We start from the raw sequence: 15,608 nt of genomic DNA on the forward strand, positions 1-15,608 counted from the left end.
CAAGAGTTTCTATCAATTATTGGCTATTTGCCAATCGCAGAGACAACCAGAAATCACACCTGATAACCATCACGTGTGATTCTCAGCAACCCTACTAAGTAGACACGGATGGGAAACCAGGCTCTGCAGATGAGGAGACGGAGCTCAGAGGAGCCGGGGACGCTGACCGTCCTGCTTCCCGTGACACCACATCAGCCCAGGGCAAGCGCTGACGGAGCTGCAATGAGGGGACACCCAGCTGCATGGAACCTTGGGGCACTGGGGAGTCCCAGAAAACACTAAAAACTGTTCAGTGAAAAACCAGCTCAAATATAATACACTGTGCCACATTCTTTAAACAGGGAACATGAGTGAGACCTTTTTGATGCCTCTGTGTCCTTTCTGCCATCGTCAGTTACTTGCCCTCACAGCGTGACCAGTGATGAACTGGACCCCATATGAAGCGCACTCAGATGGCAGAGCATTTGAAGCTGTTTTATGAAGTTTGTAAGACTCTGTCTGTGCCTCACACAGGCGGTCATCCATCACTTCTCACCGGTGTGGATGTACCACCTGAAATCACTCCTTTCTGCTTTTTAAAATCCCTTCATCTACTCCAGACTTTTCAATAGCAAAGAAGCAGCTAAACCACAGACAGTGGACAGCTTTTCACCAAATTTCTTGAACAGCCCATCGGACTACCTGGAAGCCCTTTACTTTTATTAAACCCACTTCCAGGTACTTCATCATTTTCGGATTGGTGGACTTGGCCTCTGACTGAGCTACTCAGAGAGCTCCCAGCCTCACATCCGTGAGAGGACCCTGCTGTTGGGAGAAATCAGTGAGAAAGGCGTACATCCCCCAGTCATGTCTGCATGGCTAGAAGTGCCACAACGTGCTAAAAATTTATACCATCATAACCCCTGGGCTCCCATGGACTGGTTTCACATTAACCAAACTCATGAGACACTGATGCAAGAAAACCAGAAATTTAACTTATTAATGTAACAGAAGATGTGAAACTATGAACCAGACTGCAATATCAGAGTTCAACCATGAGTATATGTTCTCCTCCACGGCCCAAACACGGGCAGGCAGTCACATGGCAAGTGTGGACAGAAGCAGAGCAGGAAGGATTTCTAGATGAATTCAATGGACTAAATTTCTGTTATACCAACAGATCTGCTGCCTGGAAAACAATTAATTCTAATCACGGTGCACTCTTCGTGGACAGTTGCCGAGACACGACTGTGAGCACCTGTGTAACTCTCCTTTCCCTGTCCTTTCTGGGCTAATTGATGCACAGACGTACAGAAATCGAGGGATGCAGATACATCTAAACACCCAAAGCCCATTCTGGGAGCCACAATACCATACAGCCAGGGTTAAAATACTTGCTCTGCCACTTACTAGTTCTGTGACCTTGGTCAACTTACCCTCTGTGTGCCTCAATTTCCACACTGTGAAACTGGGATAACAATCAAACCTTCCTTACTCGCTTGTTGAGAAGATTGAAGGATTCATTTCTGTAAAACGCTCAGAAAAGAATGTAGCACATTTTGGGTGCTCAACAAATGTCAAATTAATATTACAGTGGTTTACAAGTCTCCTTCCTAATCATCTTCTGTGTTTCCTGGCTAGACTAATACCCAAAGGAAATTCTTATTTCTCCTTTTATAAACTCATGGGATGAACCCTTCTGTTCCATCCCACCACCTGTTTAAACTGATGGAAGGGATACCTCCTCCCCACTCCTCTGGGCCATGCAGAGTGCTACTCCCTTCACAGCCCTGACCCCTGGCCCACAGCTAGCCCTCCTCACATTAACAGATTGAGTTGTGATTCCGGGGAGACAAGCAGGGCATGTGAAACCCTTCCTTTCCCTCCAGTGTTGACTACCCTAGGGAAGCACCCTGGATGCTCAGCTCCATTGCAGAACAGCCCTGTGCATGATGGGGCTCATTCTCTCAAGGGAAGGCTTGCTGTGGCCCAGAGATACCTGGGACAGGGTGAGTCTCTACTTCTGGGACACAGTATCATGACACTCATTTATCCACAGCCCTGAAGTTCATGGAGAACGTGGCTTCATCAGTAACAAAGAAGACATTTATCGCCTGCCTACTCTTTTGTGTCATCTCTCAGTTGGCTGCTGGAGACAACATGTGTATAAGTATTGGTTCCCCTTAGGCCCCAACATATATGAAGTAACAAAAATTTCTGTGGCTTAACGTTGGTCCAGGGCGACTGTGTAACAGTTCTGACTCTGCTGATGCTAAATTATGGGTGTAGGAATTATGGAACGTCCTCAAATATCTTTCATCATAAAATCAGCTTTTCTTATTTTCTTGTTTCTTTGTAATTACCAAAGACTATAAAATGATGGCTGCACACAAAACAGCAGCTAAAGTTTATGAGCTCTCTTGACATACCCACTGTGGTAAACATGTTACATAATTACTAATTCTCACAATTCTACAAAGCAGATATGAGTGTCCCCTTCTCACAGACGAGGGGAAAACTCAGAACGAGCTGACTCAGGATCACATGGTTCAGTGTCAGCACGTGCAGGCAAACCCAAGTCAAGAAACTACACCCCATCATATATGTACCAAATCAACTCCCACCAATTAACACACAGCGGCGGGGTCAATACTCAGGGAACTCAACACACCTTTCAGCTTTATGGTGCTCCAGAGGCAGCTTCTAGCTGTTTTATAATATCCCGGCTCACTGGTTTCTAACACTAGAAGAAAAGCCCGATTTTGCCATTGTTTGCACAGCAAGTCTGAAATGTTCACAGCGAGATAAAAGAATAAAACTATGATATAAGCAGAAAAAATTTTCCAGGTAGAAAGACATAATGGACGTTGTGCTATTCTGAAGCATTAAGCAAAGGAATCAAAATAAAATCACATTGTTTAAGCCTTATTTTACAAACAGAAAAATTAAGACTGTAAAAAGTTGCAACAGCGCCACCTATGGCTAAAAAGACCTTCCAGGTTGCCGGGAAACATGCAACACAAAAATTGACTGTAAGATGAGAAACGAGAATCAGATAACTAGAAGCTTATGTAGCATATACTGCACTTTGCTTCGGGGGGATGGAGGGGTATTCAGTATTTAATCTGATATTGCTAATACTCCTAAATATAAGCAAAAGACATAGGCTCATGGAAGCTCATCTTAGAAGAGGAAAGAATCCAGTCCAGCCACTTCATTTTACACGAGGGGAGACTGAGACCTGAGATCTGTCCTCCTGGCAATCAGCAGCAAAGCTCTCCTAGGTCTCATGTCTTGCACTGTAGTAAAAACCAACAGAACTGTACTAGGCCTATATTCATAAAAGTCACGTCTGTATTTTTCCAACAGTAGGTAATCTAAGTATCTTGCAAAATACTTCTCAAAGAGCCAGGAAATCATAGAAGGGTATTGAAATACAAAAACATTTATTTACATATTAAAACAGCATGAGCTTTATTATCTCTATTAAAAAAGTGACATGTCAAATCAAAATTTTGAAATTTTAAAACCTGAAAAGAGTGCAGAAAAAAATCAAAATTTTCTTTAGTCACAAAAGAGAGAAGCTTATTCCCTGATAATAATCAATGTGGATTTTTCTAAACTTAATGGTTCTGGTCAGAATCCCGAGAAATTAAATGTCTGATGGATGGTTACACGGCAACATGAATTCTGAGCTTACATTCTGTGTAAATAATCTTCAAGGTCGTCTGCTTAAGGCAATTTAAGTAGTCCCTGTCTCACTAGAATGACACAGATTTCATTAAAGCTTCATACTGCACTTAAAAAAAACAATCCTAGTTACTTTAAGCCATATTAATGTATATCATATATACACATATTGAATATGCATCAGAAATAAGCTACCCTTTTTAGTATTCAGAGTTGATACTTCTAAACTATCAGTCACTGTGAAAGCACATTTTTATTAAGCACCTCTACGGTGCTTTGTATACAAGGCGTCCAGCTCTCACAGTCAGACAAGGTAAACCATATTACTCAAATTTCACAAATGACGAAATATACTTAAGCCATGTAAACAACTAAGATATTCATCATCAGGAAAGAAAAGAGTAAGGATTTTACTTACAATACTCACTGACAAAGTTTTCTTTCATACTAAGACTACATAAAACAAATTCAGTGTTTGGAAATTTTTCAGTAAATAAGCACCACTAGAAAAAACAAGTAACATCATTAGCAACAGTTGGACTTTCAAAGACCACTTCTCTCTTGCACAATAGTTATTTTAAATGTTTTGTTTTTAGTTCTCACAAAGCACTAAATTAAAAAACTATTTCCTTTACAGTCATTACCTGAGAATAAAACATTTGTGAAAATGTACAATTTTAATTTATGCCACTCTGCCTCTCATTCTCACTGGTGTCTCTCCTTTGAAGACCTCATCAGGCTGAGATAGCTAAAATCGGTCATTTATGGGCTCACAGGAGTTCGGGAAAACACTCAACGGGAAGCTGATTAGAGGAGCAATTGAGAATTCATCCTGTGCAGCCTGGATTCCAGCATCGAGCTAGCCACCGCCAGCTGCGTGTCATTTGGGGCAAGCTGACCCATCTCTCAATCCCTCAGCTACAAAAAAGGAGACACTGATACCTACAATCAAACACTTGCTATGAAGTAAAATATGAGCAAAGCATTTTAGCCTCAGTTAGGCGTCCACTCACAGCGAGTTTGGTCATTATGATGATGAGGATGTCTGTTAACAAATTAAGCTCGACCAAACAGGAGAAATCACCTTAAAGGAGAAACATTTTAAGTCCATGAGTATTTCCTTTTGGGTGGACTGTAGAATATTCTATAGATTTTTTTTTAATAAACCAAATTTTGTCCATTAATTGTAGATTTACAGGTTCATGGACAAGTCTCCAGAAAAATAATTAGAGGCCTCTAACCTCTGAAAATTAAGATGTAAATTTAAAAAAAAAATCAGGGAAGAGATTATACCTCATTTGGGAGAGTATGTGCTTAGCATGCATGAGGCCCTCAATTCAGTCCCCAGTAACTCCATCTAAAAACTTTGTTTTTTAAGAAATAGAGAATTAAAGCAAAAGGATGGAGGAATACGGAAATTTTTAGAGACTCATCTCAGATTTAAGATAGGGAAGAAACCATCCAATTCTCAGAAGAAATCTTGAGGACTATGTAAACTGGATCTGAGATGTCTAGTCTTTTAACATTATTCATGAAATCATATTACCAAGTCTTAAAACTACCTGATAACCCACAGTGGTGATACTGATCATAACAGCTACCATCACGTATCGAGCTCCGGCTAGGACTGCTCTGTTCTGACATCTCTACCCCTAAGGCCTCACCAGGCAGAGAGCACTAAATTCGGTCATTTATGAGCATCTCGTGTAAGTCCTCCATTTGTGCTTCTCACTCTCCCCTCACCAGCTCCTCTGAGGGAAGCACTGTTATCATCTTCCCCACCCGCAGATAAGGCCACTGAGGCACAGACACTAAACCCGTTCCAGGCCACATTGGAATTAAAGGACGTCTGTATTTCTGCTGTTTTGCTTTTGACAAAGGAATCTGAGATATCAATTCAAAGCAGACTGTTAAATAATCAAGTCTGTCAGGTCTTCACCTCAAAGAGCAGATACTATAAATTCCTGCTGTAGGATGAGGCTGCCGTCACAAACTGACTCAGCTTGAAATTAATATCCAAGATGAAGCAGCGGATACACGTAAATATTCACGATTGTCAAGTCTGCCCACGGGTCTGGGCCCTTCACTGCCTGAAAGGGGGTGAAATCCCCACCCGTGTCTGGGAGGGAAGCGCGGCTCTTCCCGGGCTCACCCAGGCTTCATAGGCTATTTACCCCCACAGACTAGCCTCAACGGTTAAAAGCTCTCAAGATTTTTACACCAGGCAAAACTGAAAGACATTTCTGTAGATGGAGCACTTTCTCAGGCTTAAATTTTTTTGCCTACACTCAGCCAGAGGGAGAAAAGAAACAGGACTCTACAAAGTCCTGACCCTCACCACTCACAGGAGTAGAATGACCACAGCAGAAGATGGCCCTTCACATTGCAGGATGTGAACAAAATAAAGATGCCCCAACAACAGGCACTCCCAGACACAGCGCTCAGCAGTCTTCTGCACAATCACAGTTGTGCAGCCCTCAACACCTTCTATTTCCAGAACACTTCATCAGCCCAAAAGAATCCCCCTATCACTAGCATTCACTCCGTAATCCCCCTCCACCCAGCCCCTTCCAACCATCACCTGCTCTCTGCCTCTGCATGTGCCTTTTCTGGGCTTTTCAGATCACTGAAATCAACAATATCTGGCCGTTTGTGTCTGCTTCCTTTCAATTAACATGCTGTTAGCAAGGCTTGTATATTTTGAAGTGGCATCAGCATCTCTTTATTTTTTATTTTTTTTGGAAACGTTAAAGATTATTAGAAGGTGGTAAGTACTATCAAAAAGAGTAGAGTGGAGCATAAGTGATTGTGTTTCAAAGGGAAAAGTGTGGGTTGAACAGTCAGGGTGGACTTCCCAAAACAGGTGGCATTTTTCATTTTCCTCTTTTTTTTTTCTTTTTTATTCACTCTTACGTGTGAATAATGTTCCACTACATGGAGATACTACATTCTGTTCATCCATTCAGCAGCTATGTATGGACGAGGTCCAGAAGAATGAGTGTAAGGGGTGACTAGCATGGATGGCATTTAAGCAAAGGGCAAAATGTGTTTTCAAAAAAAAGCCAACAAACAGAGGCGCAAGGAAATTCAGTGCGTTTCTGAGCAAAGTGCTTGCTTGCTTCGGCAGGACTACCGTGCAGGGCTGGGGCGGATATTGGCAGGAATCACGGTGAGGGAGTCACCTGAGAAGACATCCCACTGCAAGCAGCTCAGCCAATCCTCCTCCCTCATCCTGTATTGTTAGAGCAATGTTTCTAGGTTACTCTTATTTCAATTAATAGCATTTAACTGCACATCTGATCATCACCATCAGACCACATTACCTCCAAGTCACAGAAAATCATTCACTGACCGGAGCAGCACCAGGACATAATGGTGATGGATTAGGGAGTCCTGCAGCATTCCAGCCTGCAGGCACAAACCCCACATGTGCCCTGGAGATGTCCAGAAAATAAAATGCATGGAAATATCTCACTGCTGGAACACGACAGCTGCCCTCAAATTGCCCGAAAATCATGCTGGCAAAGCACTACTCAACCTTCTCAGTACAAAAAAAAAAAAAAGCTAAGAAGGCAAATTTAGGCTCTTCCATTGAAAACCAGCAGCCACCACTGCCAGTATTTGAGCTGGAATGCTCCTGACTTTGAAAACCACTGCGCAGTTACTTTTCAAACGTGAAACTCATATATATATACCACGTAGATGATATTGCAGTAGGATTTTTCTTTTCAAAATTTCCAGTTGCAAAATTAGCACAAGAAAGTTTATGTTTAGGCTTTAAAAAAAAATCAATTATCCTCCATTTTCTTAATTTTGAACTTATTATTATTTTATAAATGGAGCTATGGTGCGTATTTAAAACCTTTTGATTTCTGAAAACAAGACGTTTATGACCTCACTATTTCAGAGCAAACTTTAACGATTCTTTGAGAGGTGGGGCCTGGGGTGCTCACTAACAGCTCTTTAAATACTGACAAGGATGTGCTATTAAGTAATACAAAGGCTCTAAGTCCACATTAGCTCAGAAAGCAAAGAAACCACACCAAAGACTTCCTTAAATATTTTATATATTCCTATTCTTTTGAATATTAAAGCTCTTAAAACATATGATTTTTTTTGAAAAAGACAACAGCTGTAATAATTTTCCTCTCACCAAGAAAGCAATCTTTATCAGGAATAAAAACCCCTATGGAAATCGAAATGACAGGACGTTTCTAGCTAAGTGAACATCCAGATCTGAACACAAACCTAAATCCTATCAGATCTCACTCGAAGGAGCTCTACAAAGGCCTGGGCAACCCTGGAGATTAGCTCTTTTGTTCCAAATGTTGGCTGAGCTAAGATAATCACACTAGGCATGGAAAGAGAGAAGAGGAATGTCCCCCTGGCAGCCTCCATCAGTTTTCTTCCAGCCACAAGGTGCCTCTAGGGCAGCCCCGCTAACAAGTCCCCCATAAGAAAAGCCGGCATCCACACTGCCCCTGCCGTCCCCAAGTAGCCCCGAAGCCCATATCCCAGCCTGTGAATGGTCTTCAAATGATCCCCCAGTTGGTGGCACCCTCCACCTCTTCCCCGCTACACACACAAACAAAGCCACGACAGCCTTCCCAAAGCACAAATTTGATTACATCAACCCCACTTCAAACAGTTCAGAGGCTCCCTGGTAGAGTTCTAGCCCCACCCCAGACCCTGCTCGCCCAGCCTCATCTCAGTACATAGGTCCCCAGTGACCTCAGGAGCCCCCTGACCTGCTCCTACTTCCCACTTGCCTCCAGGTTCATATTGACTGTTTCCCAAGGAAGCCTTCCCTCCCTCCAACCTCCACAATTTGTTCCTCTCTTCCTAGAACATTCTAGGCTAAGTCAACTTCTGACAATGCTAAGCTCTCAAGAAGCAAATACATTTTGCTTATTTATGTGGCTACACTCTCTCTCCCCTAGACTCACTGAAGTGCACGTGTTATGAATAAATGAATGACGGGTTGGATCTCAAAGGGACAGACATACCTGCTCTCGCCCGTCCCGACCCTTTTGTCTGTAGTATATCAGAAGCAAAACCAGAAGTACCTTCCCTGAGGGTCACTTCTGTTGACACCCTTCACTGCCTACTGTGTCAGTTCTAGTAAAACTCAACTTCTTCCAAAGCCCTACACCCCGGACTCTCTCCAGTGTCCTCCCCAGCAGGGGCTCCCTCCACCCTGGACCGCACAGGGCACTCTCCCCGGGTCCCCACACCAAAAGCCTCCAGGCCTCTGCCCGGGCTGCCCCTGCGATCTGAGACACATTCTTGACTCCTTCTCCTGGCTGACTCTTACTCTGTCCTCACAACTGAAAATACAGCCCATTTCTTCCAGGAAGTCCTCTCTGATAATGTCCTTTAGGTCTTGTCTGGGCTCTATCTATAGCAGCAGTACATGGTGACCAACTGGGTGTTTGCCCGCTCCTTTGAGACCACGAACACTTGGGAACCACGTGGGAAGGAGTGAGAGATTACAAGACAGGTGGGGGAAGCAAAAAGCAGAAATCACAGCCCAAGTCCCAAATTCAAGGATACTTTCTCAGAAAAAGGTATAAACTATTTCACACGTGTGCAATTTGGCTACTATTTTTGTGGCTTGTGGACAGCAAGAACTTGGTGTTCTAGCCCAAAACCCAGGTTACATGCAAAGAAATGTATATATTCTTATCCAAAGGAAACCAGAGCTGCTCAACAACAGTTTTCATTTAGAACTGAAAGGAAATTTGATAAAGGCAATCTCTCTCTCTCTCTTCTTTCTTTTCTGGAATCATATAATTTTAGAAGTATTTGCGTGACTAACAGACGTCTACAGCCCGTGATTCTGCACTGAAGTGTTTGGGGCTGAGGAAGCCCAGATTACATTCACTCTGTAAATGCAATCACACCAACACACTGATAGGTGCCGTGAGTGGTGGAGCTGATGTTCCAAAGCAGGCAACATTATTCTGTAAGAGAACTCTAAATAGAAAGTAAGAAATGCAATGTCCTGTACTCAATTTCATTTGCTATATGGGCCATTAACTGATAGTATATTTTGACTAATGAATCCCAAAAATAAATTGTCAACGTCGATTTTCTTCATCTGACCGTTTTATGCTAACATCGGATATTAAACTCTCACTCCATATGGAAAGCTCAGGCCTATGCTGCAGCACAGATACATCCCGAGGAAGAAAGCCGACCAAGGGAGAACTGGAGAGTTTCCCTTCAGAAGCTGCAAAGTCTGGTTTTGCACCTGTACACCATTTGCAACCACGTCATCATCAAAGGAGTTAGACGTTACCTCTCTGGGGCGAAAATCACTGCGTGCTTCAGAACCATCAAAGAATGCTGAGCTTTGTGAAACAGTCCAGAGGCGCTTAAATCATACTTTTTCTGAAAGGCTCCAAAACTGACCCACTTCACCATTCCAGGTATAACAGGGAAGTACTGGAAACAGTAGAGAGAACATGCCCTTGAATTCTGACAAGGCCCTGCTTGAATCCTGCTACAGCATTTACTAGTCACTAAATGGACCAATTCTTTAACCCCTCTGAGAAGGCTTCCCAATCCCCAAAAGGGGGCTGTCAGCGCCCACCTGGGAGGCATGGATGTGAATGCAACACGCAAGTAGGGCGGCCGACTGGTACCTGACACGGGGCCTGGCTAGTTTCCCTCCGCTGCCCTTTTCCCCCTTTAAACTTGCACTGTTCCCCCGGTAACGATCAAGCCCCCGGAACAGACTGCCCGTATCTTCTGTGTATCCCTGGATACATGCCTTACCCTTAGGAGGCCAGAAAAACAACTGCCTCCTCCCAAGTCACTAACAATGTTCTTAAGAGTCTGGGTATTTTTAACTCTATTTTTCAGGGAGACTATTCCAGAATTTTGCAAGCACCATTCTCCAGGATGGCTCCCCTCCCAGTGCCCATCCCTTCTCACCTCAGATCCTCTGTCTGACTGCCTTCTGTTCATGGGAAAGCGAGTCCGGTAAGGTGGGGCTCCCTAGACCTCCCTCCCTCCCTCACAGGTGATTGTGACTAACTTCTCCCCATTCCTCACTGCAACTCTAGCATCTGAGGAGTCTACCCTCCCGTACCCTGCAGACTCTGCACCTTCCCAAGACGCACACGTGGCCACGACCCTCCCTTCAGATTTCTTCCTGGCTGGCCCTGCCCAGCCCCTGGCCCCTTAAGGATAACTGGCATTGCTTTGAAAATGGCAAACGCCACTGACTGACACACCAAAGCTGTATGGTCTGGGCTTTCCTCCAACCAAGACACAGCCCTGCCCCCCCTCAGCCTCAGTCTGCAGCTCTCGAGATGATCTAATTCACATGCAAGGCTGTGAACACCAGCTAAGAATGACGACTCCCAACGTGTATCTCTAGTCCGGCTCCTTCACCTGAGCCCCAGGCTCATCGACCCGAGTGCCTCTTTGAAGTCCTAATTTGGATGACAAATGGCATCTTAAAAATGCCTCATGTCCACCATTTACTCTAGAATTCCATTCCTGGCAGGTATCTCCCAGACTCCCCATTTTAGTAACAGCCCCAGCACCCACCGAGGTGTCTGAGGTCACATTCAATTTCCACTGTTCCCTCCCCCAGGCCCTGCCCTGGAATCAGTCCTGTTATTTCCATCAATAAGCCCATCTCAACTGTAGTTCTGTAGGGACCATGGCCGGAAACACACAAGCTCACAGCATGGTGCACTAACAGTCCTCCGTAGGGTGCTCCCTGGAGGGGGAGGCATCTCCTGCTGCTGTTCACCTCAGAAGGCAGTGGATTCTCACACAGGATGTCCAGGAGAAGGGACTCAAGGTTCTCCCATGGTCTGAGCTTTGAAGGGCCCGAGGTCTGGGGGAGCTCCTAATTAGCAGACACACTTGCCAATGAGCAGATGAGGATGGGGGAATCCACGCAAAGCTGTTATCACTTCAACTCATGGGCTCTCAGGAGCCACGGGAAAGGCCTGTGTCCAGTGTACAGCCCAGCCATCACAGATCCCAGCCTGCATTTGCCAACCCGGACAGCCTAGACTCCATCTACTTGCGACACTTACTTCTGTTCTGTTCCCCACCCAGAATGTGATGGACTCATTCAGATATTCTGGCCTGTCTCAAGAGAGACAAATTCAGTGAAAAATGAAGTGTCCACATTTGGACCAGAGCATGAAAGGAGAAACAAGGCCTCATGTTCAGCATGATGGTGGTGGCCAAACCCTTCCACCGGGTGAGATGAACCATGGTGAGGGTGAGAATCCAGGGTCCTAGGTCGGCCAAATCATCTTCCTTCACGGTTGTCTGGGGTGTTGGAGACTGACTACCACAAACTAACGACACGGCTGTCAGTGGTGGATGTCAGCTGCAACAGAAACGGATTCAACTCTTTACTGCCAACATGGGTTAAAAGTAAAGGCCGGGGCAGGGAGGTCTGCACGGCTGCTGAGGCAAACCACAGACCCAGCTCTGAATGCCCACTGGCTGGAGTAGAGAGGAAGCTACGGCCCTTTTAGCTGTCCCTGTGTCCAACAGATCCAGGTGAGCCAGCTACTTAGGAGAAGGTCATGTTGTCCTGATACCCAGAAAAACCAGCCTCGTAAAGGGAACAAATAGTGTCATGGATTTTAGACCCAATTCTGCCCCTTTATGAAGGCAAAGTAAAGTAAATGGCACGGGGAAGTTGAATGCAAAAAAAAAAAATTAAAGAACCAAACGGTGACCGCTTCCTCCAACAGCGTCCCCTGCAGCTGTCACCTCCGTGGCGGCCACTTCATCATGACGGCCAGGAAGCGCCGTCATGCACGTCACACAGCGACAGCCAGGAACCGCGTGCCGAGCACGTTTGTGTAAAAGCAGGAATCGAGCAAAATGCTGCAGAGTTTGACCTTACAAGTTTAAATACTCCATGAAAAGAATCCCTGAGCACCCGACAAAATCAATTCGCATCTTACTTCTTCAAAACAATCAAACAAATTTAATAAGGGCGCATTTGTCACCAAATAAAAGGAGGACCAAACATGTTCCTCAAAAGCAAGGATTTCAACAGGTATCAAACACCAGTGGGTGATGAGCTAACAAAGCAAATATTCCAAAAACTTAGAAAATAAAAAATGACTAAGATAATAGATGGATCAAAACAGCTGTTAAGTTATTGCTTTTTAAAGTGATGGAGACTGTACGGAGGGCAATCTGGCTATTTCCAATGCAGGGTGTGCACAGCCCACATTTTCAGAAGCAACAACATGCTCACTGGGCAGTACAAGTGAAAAAGGAGTAAAGAAAAGGAAAAGAGGAACAAGAGAAAATTAGAATCACACAAGAACAAAAATGATTTTGACTGCATGTACAAGAATTTATGTGAGTGTGTGAGGCCAGGGACACGGGGATGGTGAGGCCCAACCTCACCTCCTGCTCAAGGGAAAGCAGGGGCCTGAGGGGAGCGGCGCTGCCGGGGGACCACAACGTGTTCAGCTCCCCTAACCAAAATTCGACCTACAAGCGTCTAGGCAGCTTTTGAGCTACAAATTGTTGTCGCATTTCAGTCTGGACCGTTTTACTCACTTCCACCAAGAGTAGCAGGAGAGAATGAGGCTCTGCTCCTGCACCAAAGCATTGTTTAAAAAATTAATGACTGTGGAATAGTAAAATAAACAATGGAGTAAAAGTGACTGGAGGAGAATGTGCTTGACCCTAGCTCACTGGCCGCGTTATCTCAATGACGTTCAGATGCTGGCTGAGCCCTTATGGTACCACAATAGACAGACCCACAAGGAGGCAGGTTTAATGCGCTGAACCACTGTGGGCTAAGTACACATCCGGCTACTCCGCCAAGTCCCAAGGGCAGAGTTCAAAGGCAAAAACAAGCTGGCATTCTCTGGTGGGTCTGCAGACTCAGAGACAAGCATTTGTTGAGCAAAAATATCACCAGTGCCTCCTATGACAAAAGAAGTGGCACTGGCGTGGGGCCTGGGGCAGGGCTCCAGGCTTCCACTGCTCACTCACCACTCTGCCCAGGGGGAGAAGGTGGTCCCTGCTTAGGTTTTGCTGATGCACCTACCTTGACTAACGTCTGGGGCCTCAGCAGGAGTTGACAGGTGAGGTGAACAGAGCCAGACTCTGTGTAGCACGGTGCTGGGAGCTATGCCCTCAGCAGTGCCCAGGCTCCTAAACATGTCAACTCATCTCCAAGAAGCAGATGGGGAGTGCGAGCATATAGATCACAGGGCCCTGTGAGGACAAGTACAGATCATGGCCACGACATGCCTCTCCTCTTCCTTAAGCCATAGAGGTATTTCCGGGGAGGAACAGAAAATTCATCCAGAGCCTGCTAGGTGGGCTCTCGCAGGTGGGACTAGTGTCCCCTGTGCTTCTCACTCACAGGGCTGGTCTAGACATTCTTTTTATCAATTCTCTAGCATCTTCTCCTCCAACTTACCAACAACCAGAAAGTAGGATCTGATCTTAGGTAAGTTCAAGAATCACAGAGCACCACCTCCAAAGCGGGCCCGGTAGCACATGCCAGGTCTTCTGACCGCCACCTGTGGGACCACCATGAGCCCTCTCCAGACTCAAGGACCGAGGCCGTAGGCCGGGGGGACACAGCTTCCCTCACTCACCCCAGCAAAGGGGGACCACGTCTCGGCAAAGGCATCTCACCCTCTTCAGCCCGAGGGACAACACGATAGATATATGGGGAAACAGAGCAGAAGGTGGGGGGTAGGCAGCCCAGAAGAGCTCATCTGTACTTCCGAGGCAAAGTGGGGCCATTGACTTAATCACAGGGACAAAGTGGGAATGAACATTTCCCTGCTCTGTCCCATACACCGTGATACCCCTTTCCCTGCATAAGGAGTTCATTAGGAAGTCCCTGGCGGTGTTTCTGATGTCCTAACTTGGCATGGTGGCTGTCGGGCAGGAAGAGATGGCCTGAGCTGAAAAGGTGCTGGGCCTGGGAGGCAGGTGACAGCGGCTCCAGCCGCAGCTCAACCAGCGCCTCGTTCTGCCTCTCGGGGCTCAGCATCTCATCTATAAGCAAAGGGATGAGCATGTACCAGGACAGGCTGCCCAACAGAAATGAAATGAGAGCCATGTAAAGAAAGTTTCCCAGTTGCCACGTTTAAAATTTGAAACAAAGAAACAAACCAACAAACAAAAAACAAATACTAGAATGTGATTTTAAGAACAGATCTTACTTAATCTACTGTATGTAAAATACTATTATTTTGACATGTAATCAATATAGGAAGTAAAGAGATAGTTTATGTACTTTTACTAGACAAGCCTCAGCGTCTGATGTGCATTTGACCTACAGCACATCTCAGCTGAGTCCAGCCTCCTCCCCAGTGCTCCTAGCATCAGTGGCTTTGGCTACTTTATTGGACAGCAACTCCAGGGGTCCCACCATGTTCCTGTAAACTCCTGGCTGTAAAGCGGGAGTAAGTGTCCACACTAACCCTAAAAGGATCTCTCTGAAATAAAGGCGGATTCACTTTGAAATGTCTGGAAACCGGCGGGCTGTACCTCCCTCCCCCCTTGGCTACAAGATTGACTTCTTCCTTGCTGATCCCTTTCTGGATGTAGGGAAGCAATCCAGCACACAGCCAAGGTGGACTGGCTTCCAGGTAAACTTACCTGCTGTCTGTGTCCAGTCCCATGAAGTCCTCCTTCTCAAACGGGATGTAGGGGAGGGGGATCTTGTCCCCAGAATTCTTGGGGCCACCATCCAGCCACTTGGACTTGAGCAAGATGAAGAGTGACTCAGTGAAGTCCTCGATCCTCTTCTCCACCACCCTGCAGTACTCTTAGATTGAAGGCAACGTCGGTGCGCGTCTGCTCGGCTACCTCCCCATGCTGCACAAAGACAAAAAGCTGAGAGTCATTAAGCGATGTGCCATACAGCTCCTCTGCATGTGGAGCTTCTCGAAGGCCTTGGCAGAGAG

At 45.6% G+C, this 15,608-nt stretch overlaps 1 pseudogene; it reads right to left on the reverse strand.

The window, feature by feature from the left end:
- LOC140694673 (trafficking protein particle complex subunit 9-like) overlaps positions 1 to 15,327 on the reverse strand; it is a 109,420-nt pseudogene extending 94,093 nt beyond the window's left edge.
- Between the last annotated feature and the right edge of the window lie 281 nt (positions 15,328 to 15,608).

This window comes from Vicugna pacos, unplaced genomic scaffold (genome assembly GCF_048564905.1).
Source record: "Vicugna pacos unplaced genomic scaffold, VicPac4 scaffold_77, whole genome shotgun sequence".
NCBI classification, from domain to species: domain Eukaryota; kingdom Metazoa; phylum Chordata; class Mammalia; order Artiodactyla; family Camelidae; genus Vicugna; species Vicugna pacos.